We start from the raw sequence: 6,505 nt of genomic DNA, 5'->3' as shown, positions 1-6,505 counted from the left end.
CGAGCAGGGAGCCCGATGCGGGGCTCGATCCCAGGACCCTGGGATCATGACCTGAGCCGAAGGCAGATGCTTAACGACTGAGCCACCCAGGCGCCCCTACGTACCAGGAGTATTCTTAAATGTTGTTTAATTTGATAACTCTCATGAAGCAATTGTCATTGGTAACCTCATAGTAGTGGTATATTATGATTTTTATATTTGTCAATGTCAGCACTTTACGTTAAGTCAATCAGAACTTAGTAAGAATCTGTAGAAATATTATTGGGTCTGGCTATTTCAGGCCACGGAAAGAGCGTGTGCAAGAAGACCTATATGAGTAGAATGTAGGGAATTGTGGCGTACTTATGGTGTGTATACCAAGGGAGCAATCAGGGATAAGGCTAGACAAGTGTGTCAGGGTTAGGTAAAGAAATGTGATCTCCTGTCAGATTTTGGCAAGCAGCTGAAAGCTCTCTACTCCTGCCTTTAGGTTAAGGAATCAAATGCCTATTGCTGGTCACTATGCATATGAAGAGCCATTTGGTATAGTGTTAAATTCATTAGCATTGGAGTCAGACAAAGGTCAGTTTAAGTTCCATATCTTACTTTCACTAGCTGAACAACCTTGGTACCAGTAACTTAACTACACAGGAAAGTATCTGTAAACTACGCAAATATATTTTATAAACCCAAATTAATGTATCTCCAATTTAATCCACCTTTAGCCAGTTTCAAAATATACCAGTAGCTACTCTAAAGCCACCAGACATAAGGGGAAATATAATAGAAGAAGAGATGGAATAGAAAAATAGAGCGGGGCGCCTGGGTGGCTCAGTTGGTTAAGCGACTGCCTTCGGCTCAGGTCATGATCCTGGAGTCCCAGGATCGAGTCCCACATCGGGCTTCCTGCTCAGCAAGGAGTCTGCTTCTCCCTTTGACCCTCCTCTCTCTCATGCTCTCTGTCTCTCATTCTCTCTCTCTCAAATAAATAAAATCTTCAAAAAAAAAAAAAAAAAAGAAAAGAAAAATAGAGCAATTTTTATAAAATTTACAAAATACATGACTATGTAGAGGTATTACTAGGACCTTTTGCCACTTAGAAGTGGCCCGTGCAAGTGAGGGGTCCTACAGCAGAAGCTTCTTTAAGTTTGGATCGAATCTGCCTCCCTCAAAGGACACAGGAACACATCTGCAAATGGAACCCCAGGGAAGGCACAGGTATCCCAGAGCTCCCCAAACAATGCAAAGTAAGTCTAATGACAACCTTAGGCTACCTATAAATACCGACACTCTACTCGCGCAGTGCCACGCTGACCTAGAAAGCCACAAATAGACTCCCTGATGGGTGTGCCAACTGGATGTCAAGGATGATTAGTGAGAAAGGAAAGAAGCCCTCCTCCCCCCACTGACTTCAGGGACATGCGGCGCAGAGTGTGACAGAGGTCTGGAAAGCAGCCACCACATGGTCTGGAGGGTGTGTGTCCCTGCAGAATTACAATTATCTCTTTCACTTTGAAAAGTTGTCCACCTGTGCCTTTACAGACTTCTCTGTCTTCTGCACAGTTTTCCAATTTTTACTGCACATAGACTTGTTCCACTGGAAGGCTTGTTTCTATGAGATTGAGGCTTGTTCCTTAGTCTTTCATTTTACTCCTCAGTTTCATTATTACAGATGTTACACAGCAATCCAGTGTGGCAAATGTGTGATATATCCTTGCCTCTATTTAGTATTTGTTGGTTTGTTCTCCATTTCCTAAGTATATAATAACTCTGGAATGCGTGTGGACCTAAAGTGCTGGATAGAAAGCAAATTTTCAAGGGGAATGGGTAAGGACTTGGTCAAATTTTTATTAGCTGTGTGTACCCAGGCAAGTCAGCCTCTCTGAGCCTCAGTTTCTTTTCCTCAATATTGAGAAAATAAGATCTTTCTGACTCTACAAAAACAGTTATGAAGATTATCAAATAAGGTCGTGTATGGAGAAGGGATTTCTAAAGTATAACTGCTGATGTGGGTAGGAGTGACTATTTCACCTTCTTGCTTTGGCACCTTCTTGTTCTTGCCACTCAGTGGTAATCTTACAGTGTTTCACTATTGGGCGCCCAAAGAAACAATATCTAAGTAGGCGTCTAATTAATAACTAAATGTCTCCACTGTATTGATTATAGTGGGGGGTTTTTGTCTTTTTTTTTTTTTTGTAAATGGGTTTTGAGTAAGAGGAACATAATTTGGACAATAAGGTGTCAAGTCCGATAACAAGGAATGAATGTAGGCAGAGAATCATATAGTGGCGTGAAGCATCGAGGGCTATGGTGTATTTAATGGAGTTAGGTGAAACATTAAAAATTCAACAAATGTATACTTAATGTCAATTATATGCCCTCAACATTGTTTGGGTGCTTGGAATGCATTATTAAGCAAACTGAGCTAAGAGTCTGTCCTTGTGGAGCTTATATTCTAGTGACTCAGAGTAATTGAGAAAGGCAATGCTATGGCAGACTTATACAGAATTTTGGAAATTTTAACAAAATATTTGGGAGGAAAATGAAGAACAATTTATGGATTCGGCTAGTTCCTGATTCAGTCCAACTCTAGAATTTCATTGTAAAACAAACTTGGGTTGGGGTAGTCTTCTTGGAAGAATGTGGCAGTTGACAAATCTTGAACTGAACTACACGTAGAAAGAGAGCAAATTGTTTCAATTTAGATTTCATATTTGTTTGAAATGACTTTGGGGAAGAGGTGATAGAGGTATGGATTCTAAAGCCCCCTCTCGCCTATTCCAAGCTACCCCTTATTTCCACCACTGAGCTAATTATTTCAGGCCAAAGTGAATTTGTTGAGTTATTAAATTGCTAATAAAATTCAATGATTTACTCATTATTTATTTATTCATTCAAAAACCAACACACATCTATAATATACCAGTTATTGTGTTAGATGGTAATGAAACAACATAATATGAAAAACAAAAAGACTAACATTTTTGCCTTTAGAGGATTTATAGTTCATAATTCCATATGTTCCATATCATAATATGAAGGTCATTAGTAGAGACAGCTTTCTATCTCATGTCTCAATGAGTAAAATATAAATCATTTTAGGTGCTTTTAGCAAGAACTATTTCTCTATGTAAATTATTCACTCCTACCGGAAATGTTTAGATTGCATCTTCTATACTGCTTGGGGAATTGAATTAGACATGGAGGATATATTCAGATATTAAAATGTGTAGACCATTTCACCTATCACAAGATAAATGTTTAAAAAAAACTCAGCATGTCAGCATAAGCCACCCATCTATGACTAAGAACTCTACAGATAGAAGATGAGAGAAGAAAAGAATGAATAAGCAAGAACAATGGCATACTGAAAGTCTCATAAAACTTATGCTGCAATAGAAGATCAGCAAATTTAGTGTTTCAATCTCTCAGACACATAAAGGAAGAATAGGGTGAAAAACATCAAAGTGCTAATCAGGAAGTCACATTAATATTTGTCTTACAGCAGAATGCTGGTATTGTATGGAGGTAGATAGGTTTTAGTGCACTTGGAGTAAGTTTCAGTAATTCTAGATCTCTTCTTTGGATTGAAAATTTGGTAGCTGAAACACTTTTCCTTTTTTTCCAATTTTCATACGTATTAAGTTTATTGTTTTCTCTTTGGAGGTGCTTCTAAGTTCTTTGGAATGAGAGGAACTCACTTGATTATCAACATTTTTTACAGTTCTTCACAATCTTGCTGTCAGTTCAACTTTTAGAATCAGTTAATAATAAAAAATGTAACATTCAGTAGATACTATGCTTTCAGGAAATATTTTAAATACATTGTGTATTTATTAGTGTCCATATACATTTGAAAGTACATTTATGTACAAAAGATGTTTTATTCATTCTCCTAACAGTGTTGCCTTTACCTTTGGATTTGAAGACCCTTAATTACTCCACAGAGTTCCCCAGGGATTTATGACTCCTAGAGTAGGAAATAGTTCTGTGATTCCCATTGGCAGATTCTAGAACACCATCCATATATATTCCACAAATGACTATAAGAATATAATCATTGATATTTTATCTTCTGATTTGTACAACTATGTTATCTTCTTTTGTTCAGTGGTCCATGGAGACCACTTGGCCATGTATTACCATTCATTTACTGCCCTGGGCCCTGGGGCTTCTTAGATCTCAGAGTTCCAGAACTTCCTGTGATTTTAAGATTAGGACCTTAAAGGATAGCTACAGATTGGTTCTACCACAGTCACACAGGCCTGCCATTGCCATGACTTAAAGAAAATCTTGGGTTTTTCCTAAATACACTCTATAAACCACTTTCTAACCTCTGGAAACATGTAGGCTAAATACATAAACTTGAGAATATCAAATGATGCCAGGGATGTAGGTTAATAAAGTATTTAGTTAGGAGAGCAGGCAGAAAAATAGATAAGGGGACTGTAATTGTACACCACTTGTAAAAGACCATGGTTGTATCAAAGACTTCTATTTATTTCATGACATATTGTAAGGATTAATAAACCAGTGAGCCCCTGAGAAAATTCATGCATAGCTAAGGCCCAAAAGTAGTTCAGAATGAGGCAGTGGAATCCTCTGCAAATGTAAAAGTCCTTCCTAACCCCTAAATGCTAAGCTACTGACTCCATGTAGAGACAACTTGCTCTAAACTAGACTCTGGGTGTCGTCGGCCCTTGCCAAGTGTCATTTAATTAGAGGGATTTTGTTTGGTTACTCTACTGTTGAGAATCCTGTCTGTCTTACTGGTCATGGAATTGCTCTGTTGAGCTAAAAGGCAAAGTGACAATAATTGAAAACAAAATGTCTTTGTTCCCTTTCCCTCTGAGCAACAGACTGCACCTTACAAGCACCATATTGGTGGAGGCGGCCTCTTTATTAAGCCTGCTGACAGAGGCATTCTGGCATATTTATAACAGCTGAGGATAGCATGCCCTGAAGAGTGAACTTAATTCTTAGACTGCCAGGTAGTCTTCTGTGAATGACAGTGATTTGTCCCTTGTGATTTCTTTTTCATCCTTACTGACTATTCATAAAGCAGCATTTGACAGCCTAATTTTATATAGCTAATAACAACACTAAGGAGCAATGTGATTTTAGAATGTCCATTAGACTTTTTCATGTTAAACTATTTTTAATAAACAGTTCTTTTCAATCCCCATCTTTTATAGCTTACCAAAATTTGATTACAGTGTTTACGACTTTTATTAAATAATCTTTCAGAAATGCAAGGTAAGGATCATGTAAACTATCCTTGATTCTATTTGGCGTTAAGTAAAACATGAATTTGGGTGTATCCTAGGAAAATTCTTAGGTAATGCAGTGGTTGCATTAAAGGAATAATTTATTCCATATTTTATCCAACAAATATTTTATTTTCTACTATGGAAAGTAAAAGACACCACATTAGGAATTGGGTATATAAGCTGATTTCATGAAACATACTCTGAGCCCTCAAAGAATTCATAGTTAAGGAAGAAGAAAAGCACGTTTCTTCATCATGCCATGACATAGGTACCAATGTAATCCTCATTTTACAGATTAAAAAACTGAGACTGAGAAAAATTAAATGACTTGCCAAAGACCACACTGCTAACACCTGTTAGGATTCAGTCCCAAGTGGTTTGATGATAGTGTCTAGGATCTTACACACAATAATATATTTCCTCTCAGAGTTGTGTCTAGAGATAAACTGCATTTATATCTCTCTTTATTCTGGTTTTTACACTAAATTCCTTCATACTCATCCAATCAGTTATGCTTCTCTGTAGTATTTCTGTTCATTGTCCATAGGTGATATTTACACTCAGAGGTAGTGAGAACAGAAGTGAGGGAGAGAAAATCGTTTGCTGTTCTTTTTATCCCGATCTAATAAAATGTTTCCTTAGGCTGAAGCTATGCTCAGGGACCACAGGTCATCTTTTCATCATTTCTAGCCCTCAGCTGTATTTTACTTTTATGTGCTATTGGACTCCCATAGGCACCCTTTAAGGAATTTGTTTCCATTACAGGACATGGTCTCTGCCAGCTTTGCCACTCAAAGGTCAAGCTTCCGTGCTCGATAAATAACTTTACTTTGTCTTTTGTTTTCATGTGGATTTGACTTTAGAATTTTATATATATCCTCCCTTCAATTCATTTAGCCAGCGCCGTTCACGTTAAGAGAGGGAAGTATCATCTTCACGGTTGAAACCCCCTTCCTGGGACTGGATTCCTCCAAAGATGGGCAGCTGCATCAAGGCTGATGCACATATCATGGTCGGAATAGACGATTCGATGGTTAACTTTAGAGTGGTGGTGTGCTCATGTCACTCTTTCTTTTTTTTTTTTTAAGATTTTATTTATTTATTTGACAGAGAGAGACACAGCGAGAGAGAGAACACAAGCAGGGGGAGTGGGAGAGGGAGAAGCAGGCTACCCGCGGAGCAGGGAGCCCGATGCGGGGCTCGATCCCAGGACCCTGGGACCATGACCTGAGCCGAAGGCAGACGCTTAACGACTG

The sequence above is a fragment of the Mirounga leonina genome, unplaced genomic scaffold (assembly GCF_011800145.1).
Source record: "Mirounga leonina isolate KUSES-001 unplaced genomic scaffold, KU_Mleo_1.0 Mir_151, whole genome shotgun sequence".
Lineage (NCBI taxonomy): Eukaryota > Metazoa > Chordata > Mammalia > Carnivora > Phocidae > Mirounga > Mirounga leonina.
The sequence above is the reverse complement of the archived record's forward strand: the minus strand, read 5'-3'. Positions refer to the sequence as shown.